Source organism: Lepisma saccharinum, chromosome 29 (genome assembly GCF_977018435.1).
Source record: "Lepisma saccharinum chromosome 29, izLepSacc3.1, whole genome shotgun sequence".
NCBI lineage: Eukaryota > Metazoa > Arthropoda > Insecta > Zygentoma > Lepismatidae > Lepisma > Lepisma saccharinum.
In genome coordinates, this window is record NC_139257.1 from 27,804,074 (window position 1) to 27,817,831 (window position 13,758).

Genomic DNA, 13,758 nt, shown 5'->3' on the forward strand with positions numbered 1-13,758 from the left:
TCTACGAGAGAAGGGAGGTAATAACATAATTTCAGGTGTGCTATTACAGGGTCAATTTATTCCGTTGCATTGAATTCACATCAACATTAAATTAAATGACCCGATGGAAAATCTAGACTGAAATTCCACCTAAGATATAGTATAGTCTATGGTGAAATTTTTATGCTCGAAAGTCATATTTCAAGGTTAAATACTTAAAGTAATCATACAGGTGGAAAGTGATTTGAATTTGTAATGATACTGCCAGATTTACAGCAGAATTTCGAACAAGTTGACCTATGAACGAGTAAAAATGTATGTTAAATTCTTATCAGTGTTTACAAGTGAGCATTTTTTAAAATTTACAACCAGAGATGGTCCCCTAATATAAGTGTTGATCTGACATGTAATGTTCTCATTATAAATTCAAGATGAAGACACCAGAAAAAGAATAAAAACAGATCCTCCATGCATAAGTAACCAAATGTACTGTGAGTTACAGCTACGCGAAAGTACAAATAATTGTCTATATTTAAGGCAACTAGACCGGGTGAGTTAGTATAAAAATGGTTATTTTATTGAAATTAATACGACGTACATTTGAAACATTTACATTTATTCAGAGACATACAATGCATCCAAATAAAATACGTACATTAAGAAAAAACGATGTTTAAGAATGAAGAACACTGCTATGTAAATTAAATAAATAAGACATACATTAGAAGTATTTGTATTTATTCCGAAAACATACATGCATGAAATTCACAAAAGAGTTGTATGGATACGTATTACGTCTTCCTAAGGCAAGTTTCAAGGAAACATTCAACATCTGTACAGTGGAATCCATGAGTATTATCGTGCAAATTGTCCATCACCATGTTCGTGCACTTTATTTGACCCAATAAGAGCTTCAAGAATTAAAAGAAAACTCAAAACAAGCTGTTGACAACTTCTGCACCAGCATACATAAAAATCCATCGCTGAAAAACACATAGGATGTAAAATAAAAATTAATGAAAATAGTCATGGGCAATTTGCACGGTAACACTCATGGATCCCACTGTACACATGTGCTTCATGAGACTGGTATGTTACGTGCATTTAGCCAGGGTCGTTAAGGGAGCGGAAACCCAAAATTTTCTCGACTTAGCCTATATGGACGTATTCTCCAAAAACTCATCGTTACATGGATTCTTTAGTAACGGCTTTAACAATTCTTAAAGCTACCGCTTCCGATGGAAAACTCAATGACTATGAATAGGCTAAAACCACGTAACTACTGTGTTTGGACTCAATCTTGCAGAGTGACGTCAAACTAATATGATCCATTGTTTTGTGTTTGGTGTGACACTGCAAAAATATCGAAATATGACAACAGATAAGCCTGAATTGTTCATTTTTGCATTCTATCATTTAAACTAGTGTAGTTCGCACAAAAACTATTTGGAGAAAAAGGGGTTGAACTCAAATGAACACGTACTACAAGAATTACGATTCTCCGAACATTTTTTTTCTATACAAAGGCAAAGAACCATAATGGAATTATGGCCAACCAAGCGGACAGAATGAACGCTGGAGAGAAAACACCAGCGCCTCTAGCGGACGGAAGGCAAAAAGCTCATGTCCCCTATTAGCAATTGTGCTGGCTAATCCTTGCGGAGATCTCTACCTGCGCGTCATATTCAGCAACTTGATCATAAAATGACTCTGACGTCATCCTTACGACAGAGCGATTTTACATTAATGCTAGCTGGATTTCGAAGCTAAATGGAGACGTAGACTCGCTCCAGAATTAAATTCGCATACTCCAGGGAACCTGGCTACTCTGCCCCATTGTCTATTGATTTGACTTCCACGTGCGAAAATCTACAATTCGCATGTTGAATGAATATCTGAGTCCACAGCTGGTCATTTCTCAGCTGAAGCTATTAATGGATTGTTACATATCTTCCTCGCATTAGTTGCCAGTGTGGCAGGTTGTCTTGGTTCACGGTTATTCCCACCACTAGCACAGCTTCATACAGTGCGTTCAAGAATTTATAAAGTAGACACATTGCAGGTTGAATACTGCTTTGTCGTATCTCCACTTTTCGTCTGAAGTGAGCTGATGATATCGTGTTCCATAGATGTTGATGTGTCACGTTCCGAAGCGACAGTATTTGGAAGTCAAGTGGTGCGAATTATCAACATTAATACAAGTTTGCGAAAATCTTAAGTTAATTAAAAGTTCAATAATCGACTTTTATTCGATTATTCTTTTCTTATCGATTATTATTTTGCGATATCATCGAAACTATTCAAACTACAAATATGAAGTTGGACAGTTTGAAAGAATCGTGAATTATTGAAACGAATCAATACCCATTTTCTCCAACGACCCGTTCTTTCTTTCAGTAAACAATCGAACCTAATCGAAACGTATCATTTACTCATTAACTACTTGGATTTGGCGATCCACAGTTAAGAGTACAGTGTGGGGATTATGGCAACATTGCTGTCGTATAATCCGTAACAATAATCTATCCCTCGAGAAGGTACATGAGAGTATCATAGTTGCCAGTGCTTACAAATAATGTATTTCATCTTAATTATGAATGTACTATCACTTTTTGAAAGTATAATAACATGCATATTAAATGTACAACCCAAGCACAAAATGTACAACGGAATTGTACAGCAAAAGCGGAAAAATCACGGGATCAAGCATAATTGTATGAGTGTTCATAAAAAAGCATTTTTTTCTTTGGAAGTAATAAATATCTTAGCAAAGAAAAATGAGGGAACCAAGATTCGTAGCATACGATTTCCTGGTCTATCTTAAGGCACTAGAACGTAAGCGCATACTCTCGAATGTATGGGTGATGTCCCAACTCAGGACGTCCCAATTCAGGAACCATGACGAAAGTTCCCAAATCAGGAACCGATATTTTCACTGGAACGTTACCAATTCAGGAACCGATATTTTCACGCGGAACGTTCCCAATTCAGGAACCGATATTTTCACGTGGAATGTTCCCAATTCAGGAACCGATATTTTCACGCGGAACGTTCCCAATTCAGGAACCGATATTTTCACGCGGAACGTTCCCAATTCAGGAACCGATATCTTCACGCGGAACGTTCCCAATTCAGGAACCGATATTTTCACGCGGAACGTTCCCAATTCAGGAACCGATATTTTCACGCGGAACGTTCCCAATTCAGGAACCGATATTTTCACGTGGAACGTTCCCAATTCAGGAACCGATATTTTCACGTGGAACGTTCCCAACTCAGGAACCGATATTATCACGTGGAAAGTTCCCAATTCAGGAACCGATGCCTCAGGAGGGAAGGGGGAGAGGTAAGGACCGGTGTTTGGGAGATTCTTTTCGTTACTGCACGTTGTCCTGAAATACGACGTACATATAGATCCATTTGCAGAAAAAGTACTGGGTTTTACGGGGAGTTTCATCATTCCTCTAATATATGTTAAGCACAGGGTGTACCAAAAGTCCCATTACCCCGCTTTGAATTGTAGACAAACCCGTAAAATGTTATTTTAACAGCATGCGCATGATGAGAGGATGGTATACCATTAAATCAGACCAATGTCCACCATTTACTCCAGAGGATCTGTGTGCACACCGCCATTTTCATGGCACAGTGTTATTCGCCTCTAGGTGCGATGTGAAATCCTCCGTAACATAAGATGTCAGATGTGGATTTCAGGGTGGCCATTTTAAGAGAATACCTCAATGATGTGTTCAGAGACAAATGGATTAGACGAGGATCGGCAAATTTACCAGCACCTCTAAACTGGCCACCTCAAAGTCCAAATCTGACATCTTGTGATAATGCGCTATGGGGACACATCAAACAGAAAGTCGCCCATAATCGTTATCAGACAACTGGGGAACTTCAAGAAGCTGTTCGCAGTGCGTTTGCTTCCCTCACGCCAGTCATGTTACGGAGGATTTCACATCGCACCTAGAGGCGAATAATACTGTGCCATGAAAATGGCGGTGTGCACACAGATCCTCTGGAGTAAATATTGGTCATTGGTCTGATTTAATGGTATACCATCCCCTCATCATACGCATGGTGTTAAAATAACACTTTGCTGGTTTGTCTACAATTCAAGGGGGGGGGGGGTAATGGGACTTTTGGTACACCCTGTATATTGCAGATCTCTTTGCTTGTAGTTTAGGTTAGGATCTACACAGGTGTGCGTAACGTAAATTGTTTCAAACGCCAATTCATCCTCCCCCGAATCAATTAGTAGGACTTCTTGAGTTGGGAAGACTTTCACTGGAATATCCAACTGGTAGAAACCGGTTCCCGAGATAGCGCTGCTTTCATTGGAATTTCCATAGTTAGAGTTGGGAAATCCTGAATCAGGTATAAATCAATGTATGTGGACGAAGGTGGGCTGCTTCTGGGGGGAGGGTCCCCCCACATGAGAGTGAGGTGAGGGTGATACACTCTGCTCATCACGTAACCTCAGAAAGGATTATTCTGGCTGTGGTTCCAGGCGCCAGAGCCTAGTTAGCCTGTAAGAATAAGCTTTCGGGTGTGTAATGCATGTAAAATAATGCCTACGGGAAATTAATTATCTCAGTTCTCGATAAAATTAGAAAAACAAATACAAAATTCCAGAGATCAGTTCAAAATCAACTGTGCCATTCAGGTGACACAAAGCAAACAGACTGTGAAAACATAATCTCTCTCAGCTCAATAATAAACACAAACAAACCGTATTTCTCATTTGGTTGTTTCCCAAACAATATCTGTGTTCCAAGCGTCACTAAAAATTGGATAGGAAGGCAATCAGATTTGATTTGAAGCCCGGAACTCCAATATCGAATATTGCTTGTGTAAACTCTCCCCTAACAAGGCCCCACCCTTTTGGCAGCGAGCTCCGAAGGGGTTGCGGAGGGGATGCGTAAACAGGTTAATGATTGAATGTGATTTTGGTAACCATGGCAATCCATACTACCACCGGCGATTCAAAGAGGATTCCGATTTCCATTGGTTCCAGAAAAGTTCGCGGTGCTCCTACAGCACAAGGAACGCAGCTATTCTCTCTTGATATCAATTTTTCTCTTTCTTCCTCTGTCTTGCTCTCTATCTCAGTTTCTTTCTCTGCCTTGGTCTTTCTGTTTCTCTGAACTGTTCTGCCTTGCCCTCCCATTTCCCCTGTGTTTCACTTAATTCCTCTCTTCTTCTCTCGTCTTGATTCTATTTCTCTCTTCATTTCTACATGACTCCTACTCTGCTTTCTCTCCCCATCTCTTTAACTCTCTATTGCTTTGATTCTCACCTTCTGCTTGTCCCTTGCTTTGATCATCTTTCTCTCTTCTGATACTTGTCTCTCTGCCCCCTCACTCGGATTCTCTCTCCTTATCTTTCCCCCTCTTATTGTTATTTTCTCTCCATATGTTTGTCCCCCTCTTGTGATAATCTCTCATTCTCTTTGTCCCCTTTTGCTCCTATTCTCTCTCTCCTTTTCTTTGCCCCTCTTGCTCTGATTCTCTCTCATGTTTTTCCCCTTCTTCTCATTCTCTTTCTCTTCATTTGTATGCCCTCATCTTGTTCTGATTCTCTTTCTCCCTTTGTTTGTCCCTTCTTGCTCTGATTCTCTCTCTCTCTTTCTGCTTGTCCCCTTTTTGTTCTCATTCTCTCGCTCTCTGTTTGTCCTCTCTTGTTCTTATTCCTCTCTTCACTTGTTCGTCCCCTCTTGTTCTGATTCTCTATCTCTCTCTCTCTTTATGTTTGTCCCCTTCTTCTTGTGATTCTATCCCCTTCTGTTTGTCACCTCTTGTTCTGATTCTCTATCTCTCTCTCTCTTTATGTTTGTCCCCTTCTTCTTGTGATTCTATCCCCTTCTGTTTGTCACCTCTTGTTCTGATTCTCATTCTGTTTGTCTCCCTTCTTCTTCTAATCCTCTCCCCTTCTGTTTCTCCCCCTCTTGCTCCGATTCTCTCTCTCTCTCTCTCCTTATGTTTGTCCCCCTTTTGTTCTGATTCTCTTTCTCTTTATTTGTATGTCCTCGTCTTCTTCTGATTCTCTCTTTTCTCGATATGTTCTTATTCTCTCTATTTGTTCGTACCCCTCTTGTTCTTATTCTCTTTCACGCTTTGTTTGTCCCCTCTTGCTTTGATTTTCTCTCTCTCTCTCTCTTTCTTTCTGCTTGCCCTCTTTTTGTTCTCATTCTCTTTTTCTTCATTTCTATGTCCTCATCTTGTTCTGATTCTCTCTTTTCTCCATTTGTTCTTATTCTCTCTATTTGTTCGTGCTACTCTTGTTCTGATTCTCTTTCTCCCTTTGTTTGTCCCCTCTTGCTCTGATTCTCTCTCTCTCTTTCTGCTTGTCCCCTTTTTGTTCTCATTCTCTCGCTCTCTGTTTGTCCTTTCTTGTTCTTATTCCTCTCTTCTCTTGTTCGTCCCCTCTTGTTCTGATTCTCTATCTCTCTCTCTCTTTATCTTTGTCCCCTTCTTGTTGTGATTCTATCCCCCTTCTGTTTGTCCTCTCTTGTTCTGATTCTCTTTCTGTTTGTCTCCCTTGTTCTAATCCTCTCCCCTTCTGTTTCTCCCCCTCTTGCTCTGATCCTCTGTCACCCTTACTGCTCGCCCCTCTCTTCTTCTGATTCCATCTCTCTTCTTCTATTCGTCTCTGTCTTGCTTTGATTCTCTTTCTTCCTTTTCTTTACCCTTTTCACTTTCTTGCTCTGATCCTCTCTCACACCTTCTTTCTCCAACCCTTCTCCGTTTTCCTACTTTTATTGCCTATCCCTTTCTCCCACTTCTTAATCCGTCCCTCTTTCATTCCTATTCCTCTGTGTCTTTCAGTTTCAACTTTCAAACCCCTCCCATTGTTTTTTGTATTTTACACTTCTCTCTTTATATTTCTCTAATTCTACTCCCTTCATTTTTCTGTTTTCCCCTTTCTCTCCATCACCCTCTGCATGTGCACTTTTCCACCCTGACACGCCAGACCCCTTCTCCCCACACACCCTCCTTCCTGATCCCAGGATCATGTTTGGTCGATAAATTGATCTTGTTCGAATAACTGCTCTGGGCTTCCTTTGCTGCTAATGCCAGATGAAATTGGAAGACTGGGGTGGTCGGCGAACTCCCATTTCAATTTGTTTGCGAGCGGCGAAGCTATTTGTACTCTGTCTCGCATGACACCAATAACCTTCCATACTCTCGCTAGTTTAACCTTTCTCTCTGCGTTTTTAATCTCAAGAGAAAGTGTTGTGGCGTGTCTTCTACATTTTTCATAAAAAAGGGGAGACATTGAGTAACATCCATTTTAAAGAAGAGAAATTGTTTCTTGTCTCTATCATTTTTTGACATCTTCTGATGGATTTTTTCAGTCTCCAAAAATTGTACTTAATGTACAGTACTTTGCCAGTACAAAGAGCCACATTACTATCTAAATTTTTAAACAGTTATGTTTTGTTAAAATAATTCAAGTTTGTTAAATTATAATAACAGGATTCTAATTTCATCTGTTTCTCAATTCGTTTATCTCTTTAATTTTCTCCTTCATCTCCCTTTCTTTCTTTGTTTGTTTCTCTATTCACCTCTCTTTCTTTTGTTTATTTATTAATCTCCTCTTGTTTCTCTATTCATTTCTTTATTTCCTTTATTTCCCTATTCATTTCTCACTTTCCTTTGTTTCCCTATTCATTTCTCTCTTTCCCTTGTTTCCCTATTCATTTCTCTCTTTCCCTTGTTTCTCTACTCATTTCTCTCTTTCCCTTGTTTCTCTACTCATTTCTCTCTCCCTTGTTTCTCTATTCATTTGTCTCTTTTCCTTGTTTCTCTATTCATTTGTATCTTGTCCTTGTTTCTCTATTCATTTGTCTCTTTTCCTTGTTTCTCTATTCATTTGTCTCTTTCCCTTGTTTCCCTTGTTTCTCTATTCATTTCTCTCTTTTCCTAGTTTCTCTATTCATTTCTCTCTTTTCCTAGTTTCTCTATTCATTTGTCTCTTTTCCTTGTTTCTCTATTCATTTCTCACTTTTCCTAGTTTCTCTATTCATTTCTCTCTTTTCCTAGTTTCTCTATTCATTTGTCTCTTTTCCTTGTTTCTCTATTCATTTGTCTCTTTTCCTTGTTTCTCTATTCATTTGTCTCTTTTCCTTGTTTCTCTATTCATTTGTCTCTTTTCCTTGTTTCTCTATTCATTTCTCTCTTTTCCTTGTTTCCCTTGTTTCTCTATTCATTTCTCTCTTTTCCTAGTTTCTCTATTCATTTCTCTCTTTTCCTTGTTTCTCTATTCATTTCTCTCTTTTCCTAGTTTCTCTATTCATTTGTCTCTTTTCCTTGTTTCTCTATTCATTTCTCTCTTTTCCTAGTTTCTCTATTCATTTGTCTCTTTTCCTTGTTTCTCTATTCATTTCTCTCTTTTCCTAGTTTCTCTATTCATTTGTCTCTTTTCCTTGTTTCTCTATTCATTTGTCTCTTTTCCTTGTTTCTCTATTCATTTGTCTCTTTTCCTTGTTTCTCTATTCATTTCTCTCTTTTCCTTGTTTCTCTATTCATTTCTCTCTTTTCCTTGTTTCTCTATTCATTTCTCTCTTTTCCTAGTTTCTCTATTCATTTGTCTCTTTTCCTTGTTTCTCTATTCATTTCTCTCTTTTCCTAGTTTCTCTATTCATTTGTCTCTTTTCCTTGTTTCTCTATTCATTTGTCTCTTTTCCTTGTTTCTCTATTCATTTGTCTCTTTTCCTTGTTTCTCTATTCATTTGTCTCTTTTCCTTGTTTCTCTATTCATTTGTCTCTTTTCCTTGTTTCTCTATTCATTTGTCTCTTTCCCTTGTTTCTCTATTCATTTCTCTCTTTTCCTTGTTTCTCTATTCATTTGTCTCTTTTCCATGTTTCTCTATTCATTTCTCTCTTTCCCTTGTTTCTCTATTCATTTCTCTCTTTCCCTTGTTTCTCTATTCATTTGCCTCTTTTTCTTGTTTCTCTATTCATTTGTCTCTTTTTCTTGTTTCTCTATTCATTTGTCTCTTTTCCTTGTTTCTCTATTCATTTGCCTCTTTTCCTTGTTTCTCTATTCATTTGGCTCTTTTCCTTGTTTCTCTATTCATTTGTCTCTTTCCTTCGTTTCTCTATTCATTTGTCTCTTTCCTTCGTTTCTCTATTCATTTGTCTCTTTCCTTCGTTTCTCTATTCATTTGTCTCTTTCCTTCGTTTCTCTACTCATTTCTCTCTTTCCTTTGTTTCTCTACTCATTTCTCTCTTTCCCTTGTTTCTCTATTAATTTTTCTCTTTCCATTGTTTGTCTATTAACTTCTCAATTTCCTTTGTTCCTGTTTCAATGCTCATTCATTTATCTCTCTGTATTCTCACTTCCTTTCTTCCTGTTTCTCTATTCGTTTATCTCTCCTATTCTTTCTTCCTCATTTTCTCACTCTCCATTTGTATTTCTCTAGCTTTCTTCCTCTGTGTGTGTATACAGAGATTCTTGCTATTAGGGTAGGCAGTAACCTTAAACACAGTTATTTCAGCCTTCTCATATATTAATATAAATATTGCTACATAGCAATAGGTAAATAGGACCCAACCCTAGCCAATACTCTCTATTAATATCTCCACGCTATGTTGTACGTGAGCGTTTCCAGGCATAACTTCTTGTTTCAAGAAAATACACTTTTTCTTAGAGCCCTTCTGTGTGACGTCCATATTGCCTCCCGCGCAACCAACCTTCCTCATCCACATTGCTTTGTATCCTCGAGATCCATAACAGAAACTGTCCATAATTTCTAGGATCAATACCGACATCAAAGCCGCCGTTTGCCTTCCTTGTTTCTTCCTTCGCGATCTATTAGACACTCCCAGCATTCCTCTAGGAGGCAACCAAATGCGCGTATAGCATCCATAAGGTTATTCCAAGCAAATTGAACTGGCGTGGAAACTCCTAGTGTCAACGTAACGGACAGCTGAGAACGACAATGCAAGCTCAAGAACGTGAGAGTTTCTCTAAAACCGGGATATTTTCCCCAAAAAAAGTCCTCAAATTTCCCCCAAAATTATAAAATTTAAAAAATTACCATATTTCTGAAATTTCTCCCAAAACGGAATAATATTTTCAAAATTTTCTCCTAAAAGGAATATTATTTTCAAAAATTCTCCTAAAAGGAATAATATTTTCACAATTTTCTAGAGACAATAATATTTTTACAATTTATCTCGATACAGAATAATATTTTCTAAAATTTCCCCGAAACGGAATATTTCCAGAGATTTTCTAGAGATAATTTTTCCAAACTATCTCAAAGACGACAACAAAAGGAAAATAATATTAAACCATCTAACTTCAGAAGGATTCTAAATCTGATATCCAGCAGCTTTCTTAAGGAGACTTAGACGTAGAAATGATTAACATAAAGTGAATGTGGTTTCCTTGAATAACAGAATGTGGACAATTTCCTAATCGCGAAGGGTGAAATATTTTCACAGAAAAAAGAAAAGGAGGGATTTTCATGGGAAGTATCAAAAATTTCGCGAATATCATAATTTAATACAGAAAGAAGAGCAGAGAATCGTGTGACAAGCATACGATGGAAAGTTTTGTTGAAAGAGGAAGATACTGATACATTTTCTGAATAACGAAAATCAAAAAACGATCATGAGTGTACTTGGTGGACGATTCAGGATCTTGTGATGAAAGGTTCCCGGTTCAAGTTCCACCCTGATGCATCTTTGGGAGCGTCCTTGTATTGATTGTAGGGCCTCCCCGATGGCGTAGTGATAACATCGTAGCTCTGTAATCAAGGAGTCACAGATTCGATACTCGGTGAAGGCACATAGTGGTTGGGACCCCACTCTAAACTGTAGGTCCAGGCCTTACTGTCCATAAAGTGGACTTAAAACAACCTTTTATCGATTTCATGTAATCACCATTCTTTCTCATCGTGGCGATTAGCCTGAAATCCCAGAAAAGCGACTCACGAGTTATGCAACCGGACTAACCTCCATGCAAGGCGAAATGCCATACACTTCAGGATACCCACCCATTCATTACCGCAACTACGGGAAGCATTTTGCACTGCACGTTCAATATAACATTTTCTTATGCTCCAAAATGGGGATACAGTGTAACGTCACGAAACAAAAGACTGTCGCAACGCGTTTTCGCACCGAGGCATAGAACGCAGGGCCGCGTGGAAGGGAGACCGATTCCCCCATCGCCGCGTTATGACAGCGTAACAATGGATGTAGCAGCATCCAGCGAGCGGAAACTGGTCTGTTCCAGTGAACTTTGACAGCTAAATGCGCCGTAATTCTCGCATTAAGGTCGTCTCCGCCGATTAACTAATTATGGAAACTTGGATTCACGGCGTCTACCCTCGACAAACGCGGCGCCTAGCCAGCGACGCTCTAATTATGGGGAACAAATAAAGCACAAAATCCTAACGCTCATGGTTTTCCACGCCCTATAGGGTTCAAAGGACAGACTCGGGATCTAAAGGCAAGAGCCAGGATGTTTCTCAGGGTTGGTAGGGAGAAATACTGCAGTATTTTGCTGCAGAGGACGGTTAGAACAGCTTGTAAGATAATGTGAGCGCATGTACTTAATAGTTAATGCTCTCACCTTGGGTGCGAGAGTTACCGGGTTCAATCCTAGTTCATGAATGAGGGTTCTGGTCCATTGTGGTAAAAACTAGAGACCGATTTTAATAAGTTTTGTCTTAAACCCTCTTCCTTTAGCCATTTCAAGCCACTTCTGCTGTTACTGTTTAAGTATAAAATGCTTATTCCGCACTGCACCTGAAAATTTTGATAAAATAAATAAATAAATAAATAGAAATTTTTGGCAACTACCTCTGCAGAAGACCACAAGTTTCTTTTCACTTATTTTTCGCATGATAGGATAAGCAATTTGCACAGTATTCTTCCATTCTGCAATCGTTTATTAGTAATTTGGCAATGTCTTTCGTCTTGGTCGCTTCCTGTTTGAGTTTTTTTAAGTGCATCCACAGGTTGAAGTGGGTTCCAAACCTTCATGATCCTCTATCGGGTATTGAAACCAGGACACCTTGATTACAAGACGATGGCGTTATCAATACAGAGGCTCTAGTATAAGTGGCGTACCCAGAATTTTCGAAAGGGGTTACGTATACTTTTTCTTGGTAGTCACCTCTTATTTTGTCATATTTTCCTACCTTTAAAGTTCTTTTTTTTTAAGAATACTGGGCCAAAGGGGGGGGTTATAACCCCCACCAGCCCTTCCCCTCCTTGGGCAAGCCACTGCTAGTACTCTTCCTATTGTAACACTACGTTTCGAGAGAGTATGCATTTTCTTATCTTCAGGTGGACTACGTTTAGGCCCCAGTATAATGAAGTTGTAACTTACAACAGAAATGTGACTTGCACTCCGTCCCATGCTTCTCTGCTTCTGGAACGAAAGCAAGTTCTCTGTGCAAGTAGTGAATCGAAAGGGCTCAACCAATGAACGCGAGAGAGGGTAAGTGAATGCAAGTAAGTAAAAGACGCAGCGCAGCTACCAGTAGTTTGCAGCAATGCTTTGCCTCGCCAATTCGCTTTCTCCCCTTCTCTACCGCTGGGTGCTGCATTGCTGCACAGATTCTTGCGACAGACTGCAGCTACTGCCTTGCACATAGTCCACCCTGGAAAATCACTTTGAAGACTGACGAGGGTCCGGCGTCTGCACTCACAGCCTCTGTACGGTTCATGGTGTCTCGTTCGTATATGTTTGTGGTTGTCCATTCATTCATCACCAATGATCCTCATCTTCGCGATTAGCCAAAAGTAAAACAAACTACATCAATATCCGTATATTTTCTTAAAGGTAAAGGGTTTCCCTGTGCTTAGCACCACGCCATGAAGGCGTATAGGGGGTGTGGGGGTAACGCCCCACACTTTCTTGACCCGGTCGTGAGTGGGGGTGATGTGATCAGCATCACGCCCCTGACCGCCTTTACCCCCCCAGGGTTTCCCCATGTCATTCGACGCTGGGTGGGCGCCGGGGCTTCCAACGTAAGAAAAATTCCCGGATTTGACCGGCCAGGGATCGAACCCGGGACCTTTAGCATGGTAGTCAGACGCGTTACCGACTGAGCCACCGCGGCCATTATATTTTCTTGCGATTCCTTTTCCTACTTGTTTGTCCTAATCTTGACACCAGGGTTGTTCAAGGTATAGGAACTCAAATTCTAATGAGTTCTATTGGGTTCCGCTGCAAGACGGGAAACTTCTTTCTCCGACAAATTATAATCGGTCCAAGTTGCTTATTGTTTCATTTCAATACGGAACTTGGACCGGATTTAAATTGATCCGGAGAAAAGGTTCCTGGACCGGATTTAAATTGATCCGGAGAAAAGGTTCCTGGACCGGATTTAAATTGATCCGGAGAAAAGGTTCCTGGACCGGATTGAAATTCATCCGGAAAAAAGGTTCCTGGACCGGATTTAAATTCATCCGGAAAAAAGGTTCGTGGACCGGATTTAAATTGATCCGGAGAAAAGGTTCCTGGACCGGATTTAAATTGATCCTGAAAAAAAGGTCCGTGGACTGGATTTAAATTGACCCGGAGAAAAGGTACCTGGACCGGATTTAAATTGGTCAGGAAAAAAGGTTCGTGGACCGGATTTAAATTGATCCGGAGAAAAGGTTCCTGGACCGGATTTAAATTGATCCGGAAAAAAAATTCGTGGACCGGATTTAAATTGATCCGGAGAAAAGGTTCCTGGACCGGATTTAAATTGATCCGGAAAAAGGTACCTGGACCGGATTTAAATTGGTCAGGAAAAAAGGT

At 39.8% G+C, this 13,758-nt stretch overlaps 1 protein-coding gene across 1 annotated transcript in view; it reads right to left on the reverse strand.

The window, feature by feature from the left end:
• The window catches only part of LOC145981349 (LHFPL tetraspan subfamily member 6 protein-like), a 257,027-nt gene that overhangs the window by 1,619 nt on the left and 241,650 nt on the right, over positions 1-13,758 (reverse strand). The gene's annotated exons all lie outside the window — the stretch shown is intronic.